The sequence below is a fragment of the Camellia sinensis genome, chromosome 3 (genome assembly GCF_055761805.1).
Source record: "Camellia sinensis isolate YWXY chromosome 3, ASM5576180v1, whole genome shotgun sequence".
NCBI lineage: Eukaryota > Viridiplantae > Streptophyta > Magnoliopsida > Ericales > Theaceae > Camellia > Camellia sinensis.
In genome coordinates this window covers 111,334,044-111,361,491 of record NC_138963.1, presented here as the reverse complement: position 1 = coordinate 111,361,491, position 27,448 = coordinate 111,334,044, and the positions used below count along the sequence as shown (strand labels likewise).

The following is a 27,448-nucleotide window of genomic DNA, read 5'->3' as shown; positions in this document are numbered from 1 at the left end:
GCGAAATTAAGTGAAATGTAAATATATTTTATTTTCATTTCACTTACTTTTTTTTTTCTTTTCAAATTATTTCTTAAATTTTTTAACCAAATACAGCGTTAGAATGTTAATTGGAATCTGTTAAATTGTGCTATTATGGATCACAACAAGAGTTCAATGGCTGCGAAAAATTAGTACAATGTTGATTATTGCTTCTTTGTGGGGTTATCATCTAACACATTTTAGTATATTTTTTTAATACATTTCAATGTATCTTTCACAATTTATTAATATTAACAAATCTTCCAAAGAGTTATCATAACATTTTTCAATTATAATTAGTGCGGGTGTTTACTAGGCACTAATTATTTTGTTGCCTAAGTTGCCACTCGTTGTGGGTTAATCCGAACCTCCTTAGGGTTTAATCATTTAGGCACTAATTATCGTCTGCTTTCACTTGATCAAGATTTTACTTTGAGGCTTTTCACTCAAAGTAAAAAAAATTATGGACAAAATCAATTTTAAGGGACAAAATATTTTTGTTTCAAAAAATGTCATTATTGTATTTTTAACAACAAATTTAGAGATGAATTTCTATTATTTGGGACAAAAATTTTGTCTAAGAAATAAACCTTTTTGAAATTAAATCATTTTGCATTTATTAGTGACATTTCCAAAATTTTGGTTCTAACACTATTTTTGGTTTATGGATTTGATAAAGAATTTGAAAGGGAAAGGAAACTAAAAAATGTGTGAAATGTAGGTAAGTTGTAATTATATTTCATTTATATTTTATCTATCTATCCTTTTAGCGACTATTCTCATCACGATAAAAATTGATCCCAAATATTTTTTGTAACAAAATAATCACTTATTGAGAAAAAAAAAGTTGTGTAATTTCATCTAAATTGTTCTGAGATTTCACCAACCCATAGCAGCTAAAATCATATACAAATTTGTTGCACAAAGGCACAACTATTTCTTTATTACGCAATAGAGAGAGAACAGTACACACATGTTTTTGAACTATGATTTTTTGGTAACAAACAGTAAAGAGTCATGGCAAAACTATTTATTTATGAAGATACAAACAAAACAACTATTGAGATTGTAATCTCATTATTAAGGAGGGAGGTTGTAATTGTGTTTTAGCAGATTGCAGAGGTTCCATCAGGGTAGTAGATGGTACAACCCTTCCCGGCTAAGCAACAGTTGCATGGCGGACTGAGCCTCTCTTCGCCTGTCGAGTCGCATGTCATGTAGTCTGCTGCTTTGCAATTTAGAGGGCAAACTTTAGCACTTGCCAACTCTGGCTTTGCCCCCAACAAAAACACACCTGTTTTATCCAAAAAAAACACCAAAAACCTATTTTTGTTAGTAAATCCAATCCATGAACAAATAGGAAGGAAAATAAAATGATTTCATGTGGTTAATGAGTTTAGTTTGAGAAAATAGAGGCTAAGAGAAGAGAATATAAGCATAGGCATAGGCATAGGCATAGGCATACCACACACAATGAACACAAACAGAACACCAACCCTGTTAGCTGCCATGCTTTCCTATCTCTGTTTGAACTTTGGATGGGGTTGGGTGTTGGCTTGGAGTTATTTATAGCAAAACAAAGCATATAAAATGCAGTATATTAAAAAAAATTATTAAATTTGACAATATTTGCAGTACTATGAGATTGTATACGGAATTGGTAAATACATAGGGCTGTTTGGTATGGATTATTGGGGGTGATTATAGTTTATTTTAATTTGAGAATCTATGTCAGACTGTTTGGTATAACTTCTACTTATAACTTTTCAGACAGAAATAGCTGAAATAAACTGAGAAAAACTAATTATTTAGTAGCTGGAAAAGCAATGCTTTTGATTTCTGCTTTTAATTATCAACTTTTAGCTTACAATAAGTTGCATCAAACAGCTCCATAGATTAGTTGATGAGATTAGTATGAGGCCCTATCTGACTGAAACGATTAATACCGTAACAAATTAAAGTTTTTAGAGACATATTTAAGAACAAAATTATTTTTTAGGGACGAAATATTTTTGTTACTAAATGTGTCTTTATTGTATTTTGTTAGACATTTAGTAATGAATTTTTATTCTTTTGAAACCAAATTTTTGTCTCAAAAAATAAACCTTTACTAACCAAATTATTTTATCCCTAAAAATACATTTATTACTAATGTCTAATTATTTTAATTTTTTGTATGAATATTTTACTTAACAAATCTTAAAAAATGAATGATTTAAATTACATATTGGTATTAAAATGGATTTACTAAATTCAAATGCTCTCTCAAGTAATTTTGATCAATTTAAGAGAATCTAAACTCAGTTAATTATATTATATAGAAACGCATTGTTAGGAATGCTGCTATGTATTATATGATTATTTGAGAATCCAAACTCAAATGCTATGGGCTACTTTGGCAACTTTAGTAAAAAGCTACATGTGTGGCTTTGTTTGCTAAAAAAAAATTAGGTTGATTTTTTTAGCAAGGAGTCATTTGGTAAGTTCAAAAAAGTCTCATATAAAATTATAATTATATCTTTTATTTTTATTTTATTTTTTATATTTATATGGGTAAGAATATAAATTTTCTACATTGGGTAGAGTTAGTTTAGCCATTTTATTGTGATGTGACATTATAAAAAAATATTAATCAAAAAATTCAAAAGCAGCTTTTACCAACTTCCTAAATTACTTTTCTAAAAAAGCCAAAAGTTTGGTTAAAAGTCAAAAGTCAGCTTTTAACCATCTTTCCAAAACATCCAATATTTTAGTTATTAAACTCAATATATATACATAAAATTTTTAAAATATACTTTTATTAAGTTTAATAACTAAAATACCTAATTTTTTTCATTAATTTTACTTCATGGAATAAGCAATTGGTTTAGATTGAAAACAAATCAAAAACTTAATATTTGAATTGACAAAATTATAAATTCAGTATCTATTTTGTTAAAATACTCAAACCTTGAGTTTTTTTTTTTTAATTGTCCCAAAAAAATATCAAGAAAAAAAAACATATGTGATTCAAATTCAGTTATTGTGTGGTGAATCCTACACTTAGGTTATGTTTGATAAGTGGCTTTCATAGTGACATTTTCCCTATTAAAAAAATTGAAGTATTTTGATAAGGATTTTTAACTTTTTGTTTTCCCAAAAAAAAAAAAAAGTACAAAAAAAGATTGAAAAGAATCTTTGACTTTTTTATATGACTTTTCAATTTTTGTAATTTTTTTTTGACTAAAATTTAATCTTCCCAAACACAATCCTAAAATAAATTTAGACCAAACATGATCGAGTATGTTTGGTTTGAGCTTTAGAGATGAGTTTTAGAAACAAAAATTCAAAAAATTGTTTGGTTCGAGATTTTTCTCAAAAAAATTCCAAAATCACTTTTGCTCTCCTACACATCAATCAATCACTTTTTCTCTCTCCTCTCTCCTTCTCAATCACTTTTTCTCTCACACACATCTACTCAATTACAACAAAATATCAAATCATCCCAAACTTCCAAACTTCAAAACTACTTTCAAAATATACAACCAAACAAACCAAAAAAATTTCTAAAACAACTTCCCAAAATTTTTTCAAAAACAACTCTCCCAAAAACAAACTAAACAAGCCCGATATTTTTGTAAGGTCATTTTTGTTTTGATGAAGTTATTGTTTAATAGTTACCAAAGAAGCTACAAGAAATTGCACTTTTGGCGACTAAATTTTTAGTCGCCAAAAGTCATATTTTTAGTAGCCAAAAGGTTTTCCCGACTAAATAGTTTGGTCGCCAACTTGGTCACAGAAATACAGTCGGCAAAGGTATTGGCAACTAAAAAAATTTTAGTTGCCGAAAGTCTTAAATTGGCAACTAAACAAGTAGTTGCCAAAAGTAAAGTTATTGGCGACAAAAAAAAACTTTAGTCGTTGATAGGCTAAATTGGCGACCAATCTTTTAGTCGCCAAAGCCTTTCAAAAAAAATTAATATCACCTTTTCAGCGACTAAAACATTTTTTTTTTTTGATCAGCAAAAACAACACTTTATTGAATTAGAACCAAGGAAAAAATCCTTACATCTTACATCAATAAAGATAAAGATAAACAAAAGCAGTGCTAAAAGCATCATAGAAAACCTTACTCATCCCAACCAGGTTAGCACAAGAAAACCACCCAATCATGTGCTAGCACTAGCCAAAAGCTAGTTGATGAGAAACCAACCAGCAAAAAACCAAAGCAGGGCAGCACAGCATATAACAACACAGCAGCAGCAGCAGCAGCTAAACAATACGGAGCAGCAGCAACCACTATAGATAGCAGCAGCAAACACACAACAATATAACGACATAGAGCAGCACCAAACAACGAGATGGCAAAGCCCAACTCAAAGAGACAGCAGCAGCAAAACACACAATAGTATAACAGCATAGAGCAGCAGCAAACCAAGAGATGGACAGCATCAACACAAAGAGGTAGACAGCATCAACCACACCTCAAAGCCCCCTGATAGATTTCAAATTATAAAGCAAATCATTAACTGAAAAAGCAACCCCCTTAGTATGATACTTAACCAAAAAAGCAATGTGCAACTTAACAGACTCACAGACGCCACACCAGTTAACATCTGAACCAGCAAACTTAATTTCATTCCTAGCCTTCCACACATACCACATGACCAGAGATGGTACTCCATTCCACATACACTACAGCATTTTCTTAAATTTATTACCACTCCACCAATCCAGAAGCTGAGTTATATTCTCAGGCACAACCCACACCAAACTCCACTACTTTACCACTTCAGACCATATACTCCAAGCAAACTGACAATGAAGAAGGACATGACTGACATCTTCAGCACAGGAATCACAAAAGCAGCACAAAGAGGAACCACTGGGGTCCAAAACACCAATACTCTACAGAAACACAGATGTTTTAAGTCTACTTCTCCATGCCAACCAACATGTGAACTGCATTTTTGGAGGAGAGATACCCTTCCACAGCAACCTAGGCACCACTAAACCTAAGCTGTCGATAGAGGAAAGCCACTCATAAGTTGATTTTACTGAATATACCCCTGAGGTACCAAAATTTCACACCAATTTATCCTCCACACCAGGTCTTAACTCTGGTACAGAATTAAGCACATGAATAAAGCGACTAAAACATTTAGTTGCCAAAACGAATTTATTTAGTAGCCAAAAAGATTTTTTTGTTCATCTTATTTTTTTTAGCTACTAAATGTTTTAATCACCAAGGTGTAATTTTTTTTAGCAATTGAAATTGGGATAGTGGACAAAGACATAAAATAAATCAGCAAGCTATTAATTTTGATTAGTGTTAGTGCACCTCCTTTGGATAAATAATATTTCTTGCAAGTTCCAATCCATCAACCGTCTCTGAAATCTTTCAATTATAGAGTCTCACACATCCTCCCTTAAAGGAAGATCCCAAGTTTCATATCTAATTCAAAATTTCAGAAAGAAATTCTCTCATTTGCATGGTGTTTTCGTCATTTCAAGTAGGAAAGGAAAGATACAATACTGCAAATATGAAACACAAAAGTATCCTTTATGAACCTTAGGCCTCTAGGCCGGGGGGACTAGGCAAAATAGAAAGGCATCTAAACAAAAGTAGTATCACAGAATAAAAACCAAAAAAAAAAAAGTCCATTATCATTAAGATCACTCACTTTGATACAGTGTTATAGCCAAGCAATTCTAAATCAGCTCCATAAAACCTTCTCCACCATTTACATTTACCAAGGATCATATCTTTGACCCATCTGTATCTAAGAGTCAACCAACTTCATCCATGTTTCATTGCAAATAGCTTCACACTTTGTTAAATGGCAATATTCAGTCTCATTTAATTGGTTATGTTATCAATTTCAAGCTTTATTTGCACATTACCGTTTGCAAGATTTTTTTGCAATAATTTTTTTAAATGTAATTGTAACTTTCCTTCAGTCCCAGCAACAAATGAATTCAATAAATTAGTCATCAGGAAAAGAGAGAAAATATAAAAATTAGTCATCTACTTTCCAGTCATTATTCGCTAGTTTGCAAGGATGTTGACAGAATCATCTGTAAGATAAATGGTGAAAGAAAGGAGGAAAAAAGCTGGTTCAACTGCATCAGTGACACTCTATTCCCTATAACAGCAGTTTCACCAACAACTACACCCGTCCCATGATCTAACGGTATTCCCTCTCCAATTTTTGCAGCTGTACACAATTACCAGATATGAAGAAAAGATGGGGCAAATTTCCCCTCACAATGTCTTATTAGAAAGAAGCCTTTCACACTATTAAATAGATACAAACAGTCAAATGAAGAGGGCACAAAAAAAAAAAAAAAAAAAGGAAAAGTGCATTAGTCTTAATTTGGGGTAGAAACAATCATTTTCTTTGCACTTGAATCTATAATCTACCAAAGTTTTACCAAAATAATGCCTAACTTCTCTTCAATTGGTTCCATGAAAAAAATTCTGGGACATAAAAACGTAAGAATTCTGTCCCAATAATTTAAACGATAATTTCTTGTTGTTTTAAAGTGTGCCTGACATCTAAGAAGAAGTCAGTCTACTTCTAAATAAACTGACTAATGAGATAACTAACAGCACACAATTGGCAATAAATAGAAGGGTACTGTTATGGTGTACCATATGCAACCAACACAAAAAGTGTAAGTGAGAGGTATAAACATAAAACTGGACAGCAAACAGAAAGCGTAAGCGTAAGTAGGGATGGCAATGGATAACCTACCCTGTGGGTATCATGGAGACCCAACCCAAATACATGGGTTTCCCCTTTTTTTCTTATCCATTGGGTAGGGTAAGTGATATGGGTTGGGGATGGGTAACCACTAATTTCCCCATATATATATATATATATATATTTAAGATTTACAACCAAAACTAAATATACATTCAATTTTTTTTCTTTTATTTATTTATTTTTTTTTTCAGGTTCACAACCATTTTTTTTTTTTTTTTAAGATCCACAACCAAAGCTAAATATACATCTAATTTTTTTTTTTATTTTTAAGGTTCACAACCAATTTTTTTTTTAATTTTTAAGATGCACAACCAAAGCTAAATATACATTCAATCTTTTTTCTTTTGTTTTTCTTTTAATTTTTTTTTTTAAGGTTTAAGGTTCACAATTTTTTTTTTTTTTTTTTAAGATTCACAACCAAAGCTAAATATACATTCAATCTTATTTTATTTTATTTGGCTCAACAATAAAATCAAATACACATTAATTAACATTGTCATATTATTCTTGTCAAATTTTATGCATATCTAGAATTTTTTAAATTTATTTAAAAAAATTAAGGATACTGTCTAGTACAGGTTTCGGTTTGCTTTTCTATGTTATTTTATTTTGTTATGTATTGTAATTTTCAGAATGGTTTGCTTGTTCTGAAATTTCAATTAACGAGTATGAATCTATTTGTTTTATGTTATCACACAATTTATACAACATATATATATATATATGAATGTATTTGAAAATAAGGAAATTGTAGAGAATCAAAACAAGCATGAGTCGTGATTGGTTAGAAAGGATGGATACAAAGATTTATTTGCTGAAAAAATAAAAAGGGGATACAAAGTCTTACTAAATAATTTTTTTTTAAAAATAAAAGAATTTTTCTTAGTTATGAACAGATTTAACTGAAATCAGCTTGTTTCCCAATGTTATGCTTCATTTATTTAGATAGAAAATATTTTTTAATGAAAAATATTTTTTATAAAAAAAATTAAAAATATTTTTTTTTATATTTGGTGGTGGTGGTGATGGAATGAAGGTGAAAGTAGAGATTGTGACATAGTGGTGGGGTGATGGCGGCAGTGATGATGGTAGTGGCTATGGTGATGGTAGTGTGACAGTGAAGGTGAGAATAATGGTGATGGTGTTGTGAAATTAGTAAAAATTTAATTGAAAAAAACATTTTTTGTTTTTTAAAAGTAACAAACAACAAACTTCGTGGGGGACTAAAGGAAGAAGATGGAGGATGGATTGGGTATGGTAAGGCATAGATATCTTAAAATGAATGGTTCAGATTTGTTAAAGGTATAATTAGATTTTGGATAAATTAAAATGAATGGTTCAAATTTGCTAAGAGAAAGATGGTTTAATGTCTAAAATATCCGTGGCTAAGAGATCAACAAACAATTCCTTATTTATGCCCTGATGCAATTTAATATGGGTCTTATAACACTTTCTTAAAACAGGTTCTTTCACATTTTATTTCTTCAAACAGGCTCTTATAACATTGTAATCAAGTTCTTGTAACACGTAGGGGAGAGAGAGTGAGCGAGAGAGATGGTTGTAATTTTTTTTAATCTTCCACGTTCTTCCACATTTTTTTTTTCAATTACTAAAATTTATTTGATTGTCTCAAAATTATATATTTGATTATTATAAAACAAACTTTTTAATTAATTAATTAATGTGTATTTGATTTTGTTGTTGAACCAAATAAAATAAAATAAGATTGAATGTATATTTAGTTTTTGTTGTGAACCTTAAAAAAAATAAAAAATAAAATTAAAAAATAAGTTGTTAACATTAAATATATTAAAAAAGAAAGAAAAAAGATTAAAGGTATATTTAGATAAAACCTTTATAAAAAAAAGAAAAAGAGAAGGTTGTTAACATTAAATATATTAAAAAAGAAAGAAAAAAAGATTGAAGTTATATTTAACTTTTGTTGTGAACCTTAAAAAAATAAATAAATAAATAAATTAAATAATAAAATAAAATTGTAAACATTAAATATATTAAAAAAGAAAGAAAAAAGATTGAAGGTATATTTAGTTTTTGTTGTGAACCTTAAAAAAAAAAAAAAAAAAAAAAAAAAAAAAAAAAAAGTGGTTGTTAACATTAAATATAAAAAATAAAAATGGGGATTAAAATGGGTGGGGGAAAATCCATACCCATTAAGAAATGGGGAGGGTGGTACCCATGGGGAATGGGAAATGGGGAATGGAGAAAATTTATTATAGGGGAATGGGGATGGGGAATTAATATCCACCCCATTGCCCCCCATTGCCATCCCTAAGCGTAAGATGTAAGTTGCACACTTAAGAAAAGTCCTAAATAGAATCAAGAAAAACCATACCTGCGTGTATGTCAACTCCAAAAGCCAGAAAAATCCATTACTTGGGGTTTCAATTTCAAAATCATTAAAACATCCAAAATGGTTATTCAAACACAAATTCAGATTCATAGCAACAACTTCAATAACAAGCAATCAAACCCACAAAACAGAACAACTAATAAATAGATCGATTAAAATATAATCGACTTACTCTTGAGTTCATCGAGCCACTGCTTGATGCTATCGAAAGTAGTCCGGCGAGTGATATAGTAGACGATGAGAGCACCAACAACGCCTTTGTAGTAGGCGGAGGTGACGGCGCGGAAGCGCTCTTGGCCGACGGTGTCCCAGACCTAGGCTTTGATCTCCTTGCCATCAAGTTCCATCACCTAGGTCTGAAATCTACTTCCACTGTGGCTTTTGAGTGCAAATCGAACTCATCTCTCGCAAATCGCAAGAGCAAGTTCAATTTTCCCACCGCTGAGTCCCCAATCACCACTATCTTGAACAAGCACTCTTCTCCTTCTGATTTCTCCATTTTGTTTGGTTTGTTTGGGTTAGAGACAGACAGACAGACAGACAATCTGTTTTGTCTAAACAAAGAACCATCTGTTTTGTCTAAAATTTTCACACCTTTGGCAACCAAATTGGTTTTTTGTCGCCAAATGTTAATTAATTTCATTAATCCCTCCAAATTTTGAAATATTTCCCTCTAAATATTTTTAGTTCTTTCGTGACCAAAATAACTTTGGTCGCTGAAAATAAATTTTTGGCGACCAAATTTTTAGTTGCTAAAGATAAAAAGTAATTTTTTATTTTTCATTCAGCAACCAAATAATTTTAGTGGCCAAAACTAACTATTTGGCGACAAAAAAAAATTTAGTCGTTGAAAATATATTTTTGGCGACCAAATTTTTGGTCGCCAAAGATAAAAAAATAATATTTTATTTCACATTCGGCGACTAAATATTTTTAGTAGCAAAAACTCAATCTATGGCGACTAAAATAATTTTTTTGTCGCCAATTCTGGTATTTTTAGCGACTAAATTTTTTTTTAGTCGCCAATAGTCAACATATCCCAACTAAAAAAAATAAGGAGCTAAATATTGTACTTTTGCCAACTAAAAAAAAATTAATCTCCAATTCCACAACTTTTGGCGACTAAATTTTTTTTAGTCGCCAAAGGTGTATTTGGTTATAGTGTAGGGAGTGTTTAATAATATGATTCATAATTTAAAATTAAATTGATTAAATGATAATTAATTAAGTTCGTTTGATAACCATAATTAATATCATTTAAAAATTTAAGTATCTTTTAAAATGTAGGTTAAAATTTAAAAAAAATTTAAGTGATATAAAACTTGTTTAACTCTAACTAAATTTATAAATACTAAACATAAGTATCAATACACAATATTAATATAAACTTACCACCATCATGCCACCCCACTATTACTGCCACTACTATCATCACTACTGCTACCACTATGCCACCGCCACCACTACCACCACTACTACAACCATCACCACTATCATGTCACCGGCACTACCACCACCATTACTACTACTATCACCACCACCACCATGCCACTGTTGTCGCCACTACTACAATCACTTTCATTGTCATTGTCATCATTGCCATAAATACCACCATCATTTACTACCACCGTTGTCGCCACTACTATCAAGAACTGGGGTCACTACTAGCAGTGACTGTTGTGCCTCAATTTGAGGTGCATTATAGGCTTATTTATGATCTGAACCGTTAATTTCGTAGGGTATGTTGAGTACTTCATAACTACCAAAAATCATATTAATCGGATATTAATAACTATATGATCGATAACCAAAAAAATAAACAACAAGTTTTGCTTTTGAGAAATAGCATAAAAAATATGCAATTCGATCATATAGTTATTGATATCCAATTACTATGACTTTTGGTAAACATGAAATACTCAACAAATTCTACAAAATGACGGTTCAGATCATAAAAATAAGTCCATAATGCACCTCAAATTGATTGTTGTGCCTTTAGAACAGTAGTGGCCCCATTTCCCTACTACCATCACCTTCATCACCATTGTTATTATTACCATAAATACCACCATCATTTACTACCACTACCATCACTACCACCACCATCACTACCATTACCATTGCTACCACCACCACCACTACCACCACCATTATGCCGCTGGCACCACTACCACTACCACCATCACAATATAAAAATTAAAATATATAATTTAAAAATAATAAATTTTAAATTTGATACATATCAAACAATTTATTTTTAATTCAGCATTTAAATTTTATCAAACAGATTTTCAACTTAAAAAAGTGAGAATTCAGTATTCAATTTTCATTCTTCAATTTTCAGTTTTCAGCTTTATCAAACAGCACTTAGCTCTTTATCTTTTTTCTCTCTCTTTTTTTTTCTTTTTTTTAAAAACTTTTTTCTTTTGGTTTATAGTTTAGAATAATCGTGTATTTAAATGCACTTAAAATAAGTGTTTTGAGAACTTATGGATTTATTCAAAAGCACATAATTAAAATAATTCTTTTTTTTTTTTAAATCCCTTGGGGAAATTCATAAGTCTTTTAGAGTGTTAATTGGAATTTGTTAAACTGTGTTGTTATGGACCAACACTAGAGTCTTCAATGGTTGCAATAAATTTGGAAGTTGTATAATGTTGATTATTGCTCTTTTGTAGAGTTGTTATTCCAACCCATTTTCAGATATTTTTACATATTTTAATACGTCTTTTATAAATTCACTATTAATGAATCCTCCAAAGAGTTGTCATAGGGAGTTTCTATTTTCACACCCCATAAACTCTTTGTACGAACAAGGCAGCTAGTCCAGTGGTCCACGTAACTATCTCTTGGGATAGTGAAAATGTCATAGGTTCAGGGTTCAAGTCGATGGAGTGACTGTGGCCCTTCGTTGTAATCTAACTAACCCCTAACATCCTATCGTATGCAAAAAAAATAAAATAAAATAAACTCTTTATGCACATACTCAATACATACTTAATGATTTTTGTTGGAAAATAATGGATTTTCGGCAACTTTAATTTGAAAATAAAGTGGGACCCAACTGCCAGTTGAAATGGGTCTGAGTGGTTTTGTATTCTCTTCAGTGAGAATATTGCAATACAAAAATAATGAGCCGAAATCATTGAGTTGTGAATGAGAATTGTCTCATAAAGTGGGCATCAATAAAATTTGGTTTAGATTTGGACTTAGTCTTGGTTTAGACTAGGCCTAGACTTGTACTTATGCATGTGCTGGTTTTGGTCTTAGACTTGGACTTGAACCTAGTCTTGAGCTTTAGGCTGAGCTGTGCTGGACTTAGTTTGTGCATGTGTTTGATTTGAGATTGGGCTTGGATGAGGTTGTGACCCAACACCCGTATCCATTTTGCAACCCATCTAATTTAATTCTCAAAACTTATACATTACATACACATTATGATTTATATAATGGTTTTGGAGTTTTGAACCTTTGTAACTCTATCTCTAATGGCTAGAGTTGATAACATTTGATAACCCCATTAATGTTAGCCTTCATAGCTAAGGCTGTCCCCTACTAGTATAAATAAAGGTCTTTCTCCTCCAACTTAGTAGGTTGTTTTTAAGAGAGGTTTTGTGATGGAAAATGAGATGGTGTTTTGAAATAAAAAGTTGGAGATAATTTTTTACACCAAAGAAAATTTTTCCTATCTTCTTTTGTTGGCCTCTTCTTTGGTTTTTGTTAGAAAGAGTACAGCCATTGTTACGTTCGCTGAAGCTATTCAGAAGGTGTTTCTGCATTAGCTAATTTTGACCATCGTATCTTGGAAGACAGATGTCGGCGTACCTCCAGCATCCATTGAAAGGCAGTGAATCTATTTTAAGGAAACTATGGTATCACACAGGTTTCAGTTTGTTTATTTTCTTATTATTTGTTCTTTAATTTTTCAGACTTTAGTTTATCTCGACGAGTTCTAATCTTTAGTTATTCATGTTAATAATTTGTTCTTTTAGTAATATAATCTAATTTATTTTTGTATTTAGTTGTCATTTATTCTGTATTTCATCCTTTAATAAATAAATAAATAAAATTGTTTAGTCATTTCTATTTAATTTATTTTATATATTTTTCTTGCATTACTATGGAAAAATACCAACAATCTTAAAACAAATTCTTTATCAATAGTTTTGAAAAAATAATTTAGCTTTTAAAAAATAATTTAGCTTTTATTTTAATTTATTCTAGTACTCTTGGAATTAAAATTAATTTAATTGTCTAGAGTTATTGGATTGTTTTGAGTTGTTTATTTCTAATAATTTATTCATGCAATTTATTTTATGTTAATTAGTTGTTATTACATGAGTTATTTGATTGTTAGTATTTAAGTTGGTAGGAATTTATAAAAATAAAAATTTTATTATGTAAGATTCTTACTATTTTATTTAATTTGTTTGATTGTTTTCTTTTGCGGCTAACTTTCTTTACAGGTTTACCTAAACGAGAAATGATGATATATAATGCGAACAAATAAAATAAATTGGAATTAGTAAATTGCACTAGTAATTGTTTATTTGAACAGGATTACCTTTGCGTTGAATAAAGAATAATATTAGACCTTTAGAATTTTAGTGAATTTAATTATTTACTTTGGAGTTCAGTTTAATTTCGGATTTATTCTGTATGTTGTTTTGAAAGATTGGTAACAATTTCAATTTAATTTGATTAATTAAATTTTGAAAAAAAAATAAAAAGAAAGAGCTGAATTTTGAGAATGTCAAGAGATTCGGCTAGTCGAAAGGTTTTCGACGGTATAGAATATCTCTAAACAGGTTTGTATTGGGAGAAAATTTAGTAAAATAGTTTCAGTTTTTCTATATAATGGTCTTATTTCTAAGCAAGCTTATAATTGTGTTACATTATTGCATGGTGGTATAGCTTGGTATTGTAGTGACATTAACTCTTATTTATTCTATTTATTTTTAGTTGTATCAATTGCGAGTTCTTTCATGTCTTAATGTGTTATCAAGGAAATTACTCTAAAATATTTTTTATATTCATAATATGGTAAGTGAAAGTTTAACTCTATTGTTATATATATTTGCTCATAATTGCATGGTTGGATTGCTAACATTATGACCATAGTATTCCCTTATGTATAATTGATTTATAGCATGCAACTCATGACATTCTTGTAACTGCAATGCATCTATACCCTTTGAATTACACATTGTAAGTTATAGCTGAAATTACTTGTGTAATATTCGCTTTATTGGTTCATTAACTCATCTTGTATCCTAGTATGTATATGAACAGTGAGCATGGAGATTTAGCGGCAACGAGGATAGAGTTTTTTAATGTGTTTCATACAAAGATAAGTACTACAAGTGGAGAAGCGTGTGCTTGGCTAAACAAACGATTCTGTATACAACCATAAACTCCAATTTTGCAAATTTAGATAATTTGTAATTGTAACAATTGCATTTTAATTTTGTAGTAGGTTTAATTTGTAATTTGTAATTTGTAATAGTTTCACCATAGTAAAAGGAAAGTGGGAAAGAAAGAAATTATAAACCTTCGGATTTAGAGAAAATCTTTGGGATTAATTTTATCATTCCCAAAGTGTTTTGGTTTTCTATAATGAAAACCAAAGTTTAGCCTTGGCTAAAGAGTGTTTCTGATTTGTTCAGAAATGGCAATTAAGATGGATTTGGTTTCAAACCTTTGTAGTTAAAGGAAATCTTTGGGTTTAATCTTTTATTCCCAAAGTGGTAAGAAACCAAGTTTTGAGAAAGTCTTTGGTTATAATTTGAATATTTTCAAAGTGTTTTGTTTTAGGAAAAGAAACCAACTTTTAGCATTAGCTAAAATATTTTTGATTTTTATTCAGAAATAATGGGCTCAGTTCTAGGAGTACCGGTTAACTTTTATGAGTGGTGTAATTCTGATAGAAAATTTTAATTGCTTATATGTTTTGTAAACTTAGATTGTTTTAACCTAGTTTATCTCCTGAAAAAACTTAATTCTAAATTTGTTTCTCATGGACTTAGAGTCAACATGCTCTTGAAAGTTTTGTCTAAGGTTAACTGGGTATTAAGTGTGACTAGTGTGACCCCTCTAGCCTTCCTGGAAACTTTCCTGACCATATTCGCTTCTAGGGTAAGTGGTGAGATCAACTTTCAATTAAATTTCAGACTTTGGAATTTTCTAATATTAAGTTTAGTTTCTAGAAAAACAGAATAGTGAAATTATGTTGTAATTTTTCAGAAATAGATTCAAGAGGTGACAATAGAGAATGTTGTTCCACCTGACAACCTTAAGCCTTGCAAGGTTCTTAAAGGAAGATCTAGAGAGATCAAGTGGGATCAAAGGAAATCATAAGATTGCATGATAATATCTCTGAATTAATCAGAGGCAATTAGTATGTTATCTTTGTGTCAATTATAGCATGTATGATTGCTATGTGACTTTGCATGAAAGCAAAGATGAGACAACCCGTTAGGGTGGGTGAATATATTTTTCAATTTTTTAAATTTCAAATATATTCTTATATTGATGGCTCCTAGTGAGTACAAGATCATTGATCACAAAGATAGAAAACTGGTGATTCCTAAAAGGTGTTAGACCACTGGCTACATAGTTATGAGATTATGGTTCCTAGTAGTGAATAGATTACTGATCACATGTCAAGACATGATGGTTCCTAGTAGTGGAGAGGCTACTGATCATATGTCAAGACATGATGATTCCTAGTAATGTAAGAGTCTATTGATCCTATGTCAGGACGTTGTGATTCTTAGTAGTAAAGTGACTATTGATCATAGGTCAAAACATTGTGATTCCTAGTAGTAGAAAGTCTACTGACCACATGCTGAGAAATTAGTGATTTCTAGTGATAAGACTACTAGCCATGTTATGAAGTTCCAAATAGTAGACTGTTGAACACTAAATTTATGTTTCCTAATAGTAAGACTATTGGCTTCAGAGTGACATGTTGGACCGAACTTGTTTTGGTGCCTTGAATTCGAAAAAGACCTAATTTGGTTAATGACGGTCTGGGAGTATGTTTTTTGTGATATGATTTTGAGAGTTTCATAATCATTGTGACACATCGAATTGTTTAAAGACCCTATATGAATTTTTGGAGAGGTCGGGAGCCATCGTATAAATTCTACAAATGTGGGGATGTCATGTAAAAGGTGGCAAATATGGGGGTGTCATGCAAAATGTAGCAATACCTAAACCCAAGATGATTAGGATAAGCCTTAAAATCCATTAACTTTGTATGCAACGATTATGCACAATATACTACTGCATATTAGTTTTTTATGTGGACAAATCTGATATTCAGATTTACACAAGAATATTATTATGAAATTAAGAAAGCGATTTTCATGAGAAAAGAGATGAGACTAGAAGATGTTAATATACTAGAACTTTAAAGCTTCTATCTAAATCTTCTTAAACCTACATGGTGGCTAGTAAGACTAAAAGCTTCTTTGAAGCTGTGATTTCTCTAGAAAATTTAACTTTATCTTGCATAGGTAGTAAGCCTTGGGATGCAAGTGAATGAAAACCGATGAGATAGGCTTGTTATCAAAGGATACCAGCAAAGAAAAGGCCTGGATTACTTTGATACGTAATCACCAGTTATAGTGAATGTGATCGCAATTGTGCGACATCTAGAAATACATCAAGATGGATGTTTAGATAGCTTTCCTATATGAAGATTTAGTTGAATAAATCTTTAAGGTTTGAATACTTGAGAAGACATTCAATACTACCAAGTGGATGTTGTATTCTAAGTTTGATATGAAAGATATGGGCATTATAGATGTGATTCTGGGTATTAAGATTACTAGAACATGTGGTAGTATTGTACTTTCTCAGTCTTATTATGTTGATAAGATAATTGAGAAATTTAGTAAATCAGATACAAGTGTGTCGAGGACAGTGGTAGACTTATGTCTGCATTTGGCCGAGAATAATAATAAAAGTGTATTTCAACTAGTATATTCTCGGGTCATTGGAAGTTTAAAGTATCTGATGAGTTGTACAAGGCTAGGTATAGCCTACTTAGGTAGCAGGCTTACATGAGTAATCCTAATGTTACTCATTGGAAGGGCATTATGCGGGTGTTGGATTATTTACACTACACCCAAGATTATGGGTTGCATAACACTCGATATCTAGTTGTACTAGAAGGGTACTGTAACGCCCCAACCCTTCACATGTCATCGATATTGTCCGCTTTTGGCCACGCCTGCACGGATTTGTTCTTCTAAGTGGGTCACCCATCCCAGAACTACTCCAGCCTAAGCACGCTTAACTGGGGAGTTCTGCTAGTGATTTCACCACTCGGGAAAAGGCCTCGATGTTATATAAGGGTCCAGATTTTTACTTTTATAGCCCAAGAACTCTCCCTCCATTCCCGATGTGGAACTCCGGGACCTTACAATCTACCCCCCTTAGGACTACACGTCCCCGTACAGTAGCCTGCCAACTCACAAGCCCGCCCACATGCACCGAGAGATGTCAGGGGCCCATACTCGATACTCCAGAAAGTCGGCTCTGATACCATTTGTAACGCCCCAACCCTTCACATGCCATCGATATTGTCAGCTTTAGGCCACGCCCGCACGGATTTGTTCTTCCTAGTGGGTCACTTATCCCAAAACTACTCTAGCCTAAGCATGCTTAATTGGGGAGTTCTGCTAGGGATTTCACTACTCGATAAAAGGCCTCGATGCTATATAAGGGTCCAGGTTTTTACTTTTATAGTCCAGGAACTCCCCATCCATTCCCGAAGTGGGACTTCGGGACCTTACAATCCATACGAGATCACTAAAAGGATTAGTAATGTGGCTTACAAATTAGCCTTACCACCTACTTTAGCTATGATTCACAATGTGTTTCATGTATCTTTATTGCGGAAGTTTGTGCAAGACCCTTCCCAAGTAGTATCACCAGAAATGTTGGAGATTAGTGACAGTCTAACGTATGTGGTGCGACCAATTACTATTCTAGATTGGGATATAAAGCCGTTGCGGCGCAAGAAAGTGAATTTGATATCACTTGGGAATTGGAACAGAAAGTTCAAAATATGCACTCGGAGCTTTTTGTTTAGTACTATTTCCTATCGAATCTCGAGACAAGATTCTTTTGAGCTGTATATATTGTAGCGACCCTAATTTTTCGTAAGTCTTTATTTATCTATTTATTTATTATTATTATTATTATCTTATTTTATTTTTGATTTTATTAATTGCGTGGATACATGAGAATTTAATGTGGTATTTAATTAATTTAAGGTGATATTTAATTATATATAATTAATCTGAATATTTATATATATTTTATATATGTATATAAAAGGTGTCATATATATATATATATATATTGATCATATATAGCATATTTATATATATTGTATTTATATTGTATTTGTGTAATATAATTGTAGACACCCCATTTTTGACCGACCTTAAGACTCAGACGTCACCGATTGAGCGCTTGGTGATGTTGCATAATGTGCTCGTTCAGAAGTTTTCGAGTTGCGGCCGTGAGCCCTGTCTCCGGACTTCCGAACCCTCTTTTGTGCTTTGCCTCGGTTTGCGAACCAGGCTTGGTTTTCTTTGTTTCTTTTCCTGAGGGGAGGGAGAGGTCCCGTAGACCATCTCTCAGTGGCCGTGGGCTACATTTGGTAGCTGTAGGCCATTTTGCCCATTTCGGAGTCTGGTTTTCGGTTTTTCGGGACCGTTGGCCATGTGCCCCGGTTCGGGACCGCTTAACCATCTCCATTTGCTCTGATTTTTGGCATACATCTTATTTTCTCCCTTTTGAGGGACACTGGGGTCTGAGAAACCCACTTCGTGGCCGAACGCCACTTTCGGTGTTTAACGGGCAGTTTTCGGGGCCCCGAACTGCGTGTTTTGGCCTCCGAACATTCGTTTTGCATCGATTTTCATTCGTTTTTGGCAGGTACCTCTGTTTCATCACTAGGAAGGTCATGGAAGGGTGGGAGGCCAGCAATTGTTTCAACAACCAGTTTTTTACTCCTCCGGCGCCCTCCGACACCCGTTTTTCGCACTTCCGGGCCAATGTTGAACACCTTGGAGCCATTTTCTTCAAACCCAAACCACATATTTGTGATGTACACACATGGGAGGACCCTAAAAGTTCATGTCCGGCCACTAATGTTGCTTGACCCTTTTGAACCCCTCCTTCCGAGCCAATGTTGAACAACCTGGGCCCTTTTTCTTGAACTTTGAACCACATATTTGTGTTGTACACACATGGGAGGATCCTAATATCATATGGCCGGCCACTATTTCCTTTTGACCCTTTTGAGCCTCTCCTAAAATTGGCTTGTTCTCTCTCCTGTTTTAGAATTTCCAAATTTGAACCACAGGGTTGTGAAGAGCAGACCTGGGAGGCCACCAATATGTGGTGGCCGGCCACTATTTCAAGTTGACCCTTTTGACCCCTAGCTGGCCGGCTAGGGGGGGTGGCCGGCCGGCCACTTCCAAGCCCAATAGGTGGCCGGCCATGTTCCTCTCTCCTTCCACTTTACAGCTGTGTAGCCCTTTCTCCCAGAAAATATCCCAATCCGGGGGATATTTTGTGGGGGAAAACTTGCCTATTTTCCCCCACCTTTTGCCCCTCCTTTACTCCCTTCTTCTTGTCCATATAACCAGCTGGTGGCATCACATTTAGGGGTTAGAAAATTTGCTCTTCAAGGCTAGATACATAATTCCCCTTTCATCCCTCTCATTTTGCTTGAAAACTCCAAGTCCTACACCTTGTTTTCTTCATCACCACCAAGCTCTACCACCACCACTCCATCTCAGCAGCAAGGAGAGGAATTCCAGCAGCTTAGAGGCAACAAATTTGGTCCAAGAAGTTGCTAGAGTTTGGTCTACAAGGGTGAGTTGCCATTTCTCTTTTTTTAGCTCATTTCTTGCAACATTTCTTAGCCTCTCTTTCTTGCACATTTGAGTTCCGGCCATAACTGAAATTAGTGTTATTTTGAGCTCATTTTTATCTTTCATTAAGGATGTTTCTCTGTTTGAGTTTTATTTTTGGCACTTGCTTCACAACCCTCTTGTATGCCATCCTTTTTGCATGATATTTCTAGCCCATGTGTGATCTGTTTTTGAGCATTATATAAACTGTAAATGTGTTTATTTTGGGCCCTTCTTCAACATTGTTGAAGGGCCCATCACCATTTGATGTTTCTATATGCCACCTACCATTATAGCCCTCTTTCCCCCTCATTTTTGCATGTTTTTTTAGCCTATTGTGTTTTCACTTTTCGGCCATGATCAGAACCGAAAGTGGCCATATTTTAACCCCCTTGTCATGTTTCATTAACAATATTTTTCTGTTTGGTGAATGCTTTGTATACCTCATGTTATAGCCTCTTTTGAGCCTTATTTTGCATTGCATTTCTAGCATGTTTGTATACTGTTTTGGAGTTCTTACAGTTCTATAAATATGCTTATTTTTTGTCCCTATTCAATGTTGTAGAAGGGAATTTTTCAGTTTGGGCTTTGCATATACCACTTACCTCTTTGGCCACCTTTTGGCCCTTTTTCTTGCATAGGAGTGCAGCCATACTTGTGTTTGTTTTTGGGGTTTTTACAGTTCTGGAAAACATCATATTTTGGGCCCCTCTTCAACTTTGTTGAAGGGCCCTAACCTGTCTGAGGACAGCAGATGTGAGTTACTTCTTAATCTCATGTTTAGGGCCATTTTTGCATGCCATTGTTGCCCTATCTTTGCTTGCTGTTTGGCCATGATTTGTACTGGTAAAATGCTTATTTTGGGGCTTCCTTTCTTCTGTCTTTTCATTCCATGTACCAATTATGCATGCTTTGTATAGCTGTAGTTCATTCTATGCGCCTAATTTGCATTTCGGGAGAGATTCCATGCATCGGGTGTGTTTTCGCCTCATTTCGGGGCTGTTTTCCCCCACATTTCATTGCTGAAAATCCATTAGCATGTTTGCATATCATTTTCCATGCCATTGCATTGCGTATGCCATTGCCTCGGTTTGCGTGCCCGTGTGCACGCATTTCGAGGCACTTCATTTTCATCCATCGGCCTCTTATGTGAGTGTGGCTGAGGCTCTCTCATGTTAGTATAAGTCCATGTTGCATTCTATATGCCATTTTTGCCATTGCATTGCGTATGTCATTGCCTCGGTTTGCGTGCCCGTGTGCACGCATTTTGAGGCACTTCATTTTCATCCATCGGCCTCCTATGTGAGTGTGGCTGAGGCTCTCTCATGTTAGTATAAGTCCATGTTGCATTCTATATGCCATTTTTGCCATTGCATTGCGTATGCCATTGCCTCGGTTTGCGTGCCCGTGTGCACGCATTTCGAGGCACTTCATTTTCATCCATCGGCCTCTTATGTGAGTGTGGCTGAGGCTCTCTCATGTTAGTGTAAACCCATATCATATTTTCATGTCATTTGCATTGCGTATGTCATTTTCTCGGTTTGCGTGCCCGTGTACACGCATTTCGAGGCATCTCATTTTCACAGCATAGTGCATACTAGGTTGTATCTTAGATTGCATTCATGTATTTCCTCAGTTTGCGTGCCCGTGTGCACGCACTTCGAGGCATCTCATTTTCATAGCATTGTGCATACTAGGTTGTATCTTAGATCGCATTCATGCATTTCCTCGGTTTACGTGCCCGTGTGCACGCATTTCGAGACATCTCATTTTCATGGCATTGTGTATGTTAGGATTGTATCTTAGTTGCACTTCATACATGTCATGCATATTGCATTGTGTTCGGAATAGGAGTTAGCCCGGGCACGGGAAACGAGGTGCGTTTCGTACTCCAAGTGACGGAACGTGTCTCAATTCCCCAGTCACCGACACTCCGGATCATCCATGATGGAGTTAGGCTTTAGCTGTGTTTTCATGTGCATTCATCCTATATTGAATTGTGCATTTCGACTCCTCTGCCATCATGCATCGATATGCATGATTGGTGGCACGAGGATCGAGGCATGCATATATCTGTGAAAATACATTGCTATGCCCCTTTTCTGCTCTCTGTTGCAGCAAATGAAGAATCAGCAGTCTTCCGAGACTCGGCGCGCTTTCCAAGAATAAACTGCTAAACAGAGGCTAATTGGGGCATCCCAGTGGATTTCTGCGCAAGACAACCCGGACATGCATCATCCATCAGAAGCAAGGCAGTCCCTGGCTTGCATGCCAGTTTTATTTATTTTCTTAGTTGATTTGTTAATTAAGTAGGAATTTGTATATTATTCGGACTGTAATATTTGAACTGTACTATTCTTTCATTTGGGACTGTATTATTTATTTGGACCCTCTGCGCGAGGGCATAACTGTAATAAGTGTGCGTGAGTGTGTTGTATGTCTTCCAACCCCACGTCTTTCTTCCCTTTTTATTTATCCGCTTTTGATGGTTAGATTAGGGCATATTTAAATTAGCATACAGTATGATAGCATGTTTACATCATTCATCTGTTTTGCATGCACCGGGCTCGGCGTATCATACTAACTGCATTGTACTTTCAATTCCCAAGTTGAATACATGATAGTTGTAGCATCTCATATGCCCTGTTTAGAATAGCCGAGCCTGCTATAGTTGCATTTTGCATGTGTTGCATTAGGCATTTCTGTATACTTAGGATTCATGCATGATTTCTAATGAGTTCCTATTTTGGCTTGGAGTACTCGGTAAGTTTTGTGCTTTAGCATCCTTGCATGCGTGTGAGTGAATGCCATGAATAGCATGCTTACTATGAGGCTAATTACTTATATGATATAACTGCCTGAATGCCTGTGGGTGAAGGTTAGGTTAGTTGGATTGGAATAAATCATCAACTGTTTGTTTTAAGCCCACTAGATAGTGGCAAAACCATCTTTTCTTAAGCCCACTTGCGGGTGGCAAAATCTGCATTTTAAGCCTACTTGCGAGTAGCAAACCATCTTTCAATAAACAAACATGAAATGTTTTGTTCCAATTCAGGCAACCCAGTCTATACTTATATGCTGTGTGCATCATATAGTAACCTAGGCTAATAACCGGAATAAGGACACACAAAGTTTTCAAAAATAGATATCATGGTTAGTAGAGGCCGATCTTTGATCGGGCGAGCGGGGGTGCTCACGAAGTGACCTTCCCCAATCGTACCCAAGTTCCCGAGCCGAGGCAACTTTGGTGATGACGGACACGTGGCCTTTGGCACTGAGTCAGGGTTTCCTAAATTTCCCATTAAAAAATATTTAGGTGGCGACTCTGTATCTGGTAAAGCAGTCCATGTTTGGCACTTCTTTCAAAAAATCTGTTTTTTTTCTCAAAACGATTTGCCGGATTTGGACTCTTTGGTTCAGACTTAGAACCGTGACTACAAATCGAGTCCGAGCTGTAGCGAGGTCCCCCGCGGGCTTGTTACAATAATATAGCATATTTATATATATTGTATTTGTGTAATATAATATAGCATATTTATATATATTGTATTTGTGTAACATAATATGTATATATATATATATATATATATAAGGGGTGTTATATCATAAGGGGCTGTCAATTAGTTTATACGTATTGGAGGCATCTAGCATTAGAGGCGTCTTTAAGAAAAGATGGCTCAGAGAGAGAGAGAGAGAGAGAGAGAGAGGGAGAGATTAATCATCAAAGAAAGGGGGTTGTGTGTGTGCAGGTGAGTTACAAGAGAAGAGAGAGACGACTTGGACAGAGCGGTGAGCTAGAGAGAGAAAAATAATAATAAAAGGGTTAGGGTTTATTTTGGTAGTTTTATTAATTCTTTAAATATTTTTTTGATTTTTAAAAAATAATTGTGAGTACAAAATCCACTTCTCTTGATTTATGTTTAATTTATTGTTTTTATTTATTTATTTTTATTTAATTGATGTTGGTTTGATATTGTATTTGCATGAAGATAATGGATTGATTTCAATTATTTTGATTAGTTGTGTATGTAAGGTTTAGGGTTTTTATATGTATTTATTTTATGGTTGTGATCACACTTATGGATATATGAAATTAAAATAAACTTAGAATCCATAGATAAATTCCGAATACTCCACCATAACTCCATGAATTGTTTTATTTGAGTGTTGGTGAAAAAGAGTGTATAAAAAAAAATGTGAGGATTATGAGATTTATTTGAATGCCTTAGGCTTGGCATTGTTATATTTATTCTCATGAGTAGATGAGGGATTGTGTATGTATATATATATTGTTGTCTCATTCTCAGGAGTAGACGAGTGTTTTGATTTACACGCGTACGTATATGCTAACTATTCGGGGAGCGTGGGTCTAACTCGAAACGATATCCCTGTGCAAGTTTGGCTTTGGAACGGAGTTAGGTATATGGGAGGCACATGGGATATATGTGTAAGCCAGAAGTGAAGGACTAAAGTGGTAGAGTTGAGGTACAAAGATTTAATTATGAGTTTATTGGTATAGTGTGAATTGCATTAATTTGTACATGTTGAAAAATAGTAAACAACCTTGATAAATTACGAAATTTGGGTAAAAGCATGTGTACATAATTCTAGACAACTTTTGTATATTAACTTGATATTAAAAAGATCGATTAGAACTTGTAATCAGATGATCTTGACTACAATAGTTTTTATTCATTTTAGCAATACAGATTTTAGATGTTGTTTTAACCCACGAAACGAGCTCATTTTTATTGATTTAGTGCAAATTAAAGTAAAACATTATTCTGAACACTTTTGATGTTTTGAACTTTTCCAAAAAAAATCATCTTAGGACAGTTTCTTTTCGTGTTCAACTTTAGATTTTTCGGTCGAATTCCGTCAAGGTTCTTCTATCAAATTTTTCTCTCAACCTGTTCAGTTGCTACTAAATTCGTTCACTTTGGCTTTCAGGAAATTTGATTCTTACAACTTTTGTTCTTTGAATTTTGGTTAATTCGAATGATTTAAGTATGAAATGGTGCGTTTTTATACTTCTTCAGTAATTTACTTATGATTAAATTATACTAACTTTATTTTTGCAGAATGGTGAGTCTTACTAACTTTTTATGCAGGGCTGACCCACCATATTTTTTTTTTCATTTTGTTTATTTTTTTTATATTCAATTTTTATTTAGTTGTGTACGGGTAAGAAACTAAATGTCACCGTATCTCGGGAAACTACTCCTTCGTCTCGGTGCGGGTGGAGCTACTTGTCTTGTCCCGTAACAAGAATTAAATATACTTTTGTTTGTGTCTAGTGGACATGTGGGTGTCACATCTTATACTCATTCCAGTATACTTGTATACTAACCCGTTTTGCCTCTTGGCATCTCAGGTGCATTCTATTTAAGCGCAGCCAAGCTTCCTTTGTAGGATTAGTTGGGGCTACGGTGGTGACGAAAAATAACTATAGTTGTTGGACATGTCTTTTTGACTTCTTTTGTTTTCTTGAGCTTATGGTTGATATTAGTTTCAATATTTATTATTTTTTTTATGACCTTAGTGTTTTGATAATTTGGCATGGTGGGTTAATTTGTAACTTTATATTATTTAAGTTGTTTTGACTATTTGATGCTATTTTAATGTTGGAGGTATTGGATAGTCATAAATTTATGATGAATAGTTTGATTAGTGTTTGTTAATTTTTTTTTATCCCTTGTACTTTTTTTTTTTTTTTTTTTTTGAGTATTGAAATTTACTTAAACCTTATACAGACGAGAACATTTAGATTTTGTTTCACTCCTAAGATTTGGATGATGGAATATTGATTGGGATTTAGTCCAATTTAAGATTTAATTGTCCAAATTTCAGAGCATGACAGGTACAAAGGTGCCTACTAGATATCTGATACGAAGACTACAAATCAATTAGTGGATATGTTTTCTTTAATTGGAGCTACAACTGTGTCTTAGAGATCTTCCAAGCAAATGTGTATCATGAGATCAATGATGAAATCAGAATTCGATGCTTTAGATAAAGCTACGAAAGTAACTGAATGGCTTTTCCGTTTTATTGAGGATATTTCATATTGATCAAAACTTGTGCTAGCAATTTTGTATACTTTACAATAACCAATCAAGTATTAGTAGGGCACAGATGGAAAGTCTAGACATTTTTGTCAAAGACATAGTAACATACGACGACTACTCTCGTGTGTTGTCACTATTATATACAGTATAAGGATGATATTACGAATTCGTTAATCAAAAGGTTAAATCGAGAGTTAGTAGGAAAGTTGTCAAAAGAAATGAGGTTAACGCCTTTAGTGAATGTTACCGAAATGGAAAACCTAACCTAGTTGACTGAAGATCCCAAGATCTAGGTTCAAAGGGACAACTTAATTGTGTGTAACGGGTGAGTCACTATGGAGGGAAATACTCCTACCCATTCCTTTATACAGTGATACCCTATGGGGTGGAAGGTTAAATTGATGCTTTTAATGACCTAAGTACTGTGAATAGTCAACCGTGGTATAACAAGATACCTTATGTAGGTCACCTATGTGAGTGCGAAGTGGGGCCGCTTCTTTAAGAATTGACGAGGCCGAATTCTTTAAAAACACTCTCTGAACCAAGCTAGTGTTCTAGGGCCAAACCAGACGCACCAGTGAGAACAAGAACAATGGTTGGAATAACTCCTGTGTGAGGTTTATTGTCTCGGTTTACACAAATGATAGAACAGTTCAAGACATCACGTTCATTAGTCAGCCCGTAAATCCAATAGGCTTTCACTACAAAATGTTGAGGCCAATAACTACCTTTTCTGATGCAGGGTTATTCTGTGTTCTCTCTCATGAGTTTTTGTTGTTAAGCGTTGTCCATTTTTCTTTATTCAGCCAATTTTATTCATGTGGGGGATTTTTGAAAAATAATGAGTTTTCGACAAGTTTAATTTGAAAATAAAGTGGGACCCAACCGCCGATTGAAATGGGTCTGAGTGGTTTTGTTGTCACGACCCAAATCCGCCCCTATGGGTTAAGGCCATAACCGGCCAGTAATCACGAGATTACCTACGGCCTCAAACCAAATAAAGCAAATCTCATCAGAGTAAAGGGGTCAAACGGAAGCAAATTTAAAACTTTGTCCATGGAGCTGTACTTATATGCACATCATAACATTCCATACATACATATCAAATAAAGAATACACATTGGAACAATATACATCAAACGGCCTTAAGCCCAATTTATATTTCTACTAATACGTACATACATAGACATATGTAAGTTGAGTAACTGCGGTTCCAAACACATTATACGGCCTCAGGCCCAATTCATTAGTGTCAAATTGTTATTCGTGTCAAACTGGCCTTTTAGGCCTTTCAAACTT

General features: G+C 33.9%; 2 long non-coding RNA genes across 2 annotated transcripts; both read right to left on the bottom strand.

The window, feature by feature from the left end:
• Positions 1–928: 928 nt before the first annotated feature.
• Positions 929–1,654, bottom strand: LOC114261467 (uncharacterized). The gene is made up of 2 exons (XR_003628967.2): positions 1,487–1,654; positions 929–1,315 (listed from the first exon to the last, which is right to left on the bottom strand). It is a non-coding gene; the product is annotated as an uncharacterized LOC114261467 (long non-coding RNA).
• A 3,839-nt stretch (positions 1,655–5,493) lies between these two features.
• LOC145822727 (uncharacterized) lies at positions 5,494–9,693 on the bottom strand. The gene is made up of 2 exons (XR_014364409.1): positions 9,314–9,693; positions 5,494–6,218 (listed from the first exon to the last, which is right to left on the bottom strand). It is a non-coding gene; the product is annotated as an uncharacterized LOC145822727 (long non-coding RNA).
• Positions 9,694–27,448: the final 17,755 nt, after the last annotated feature.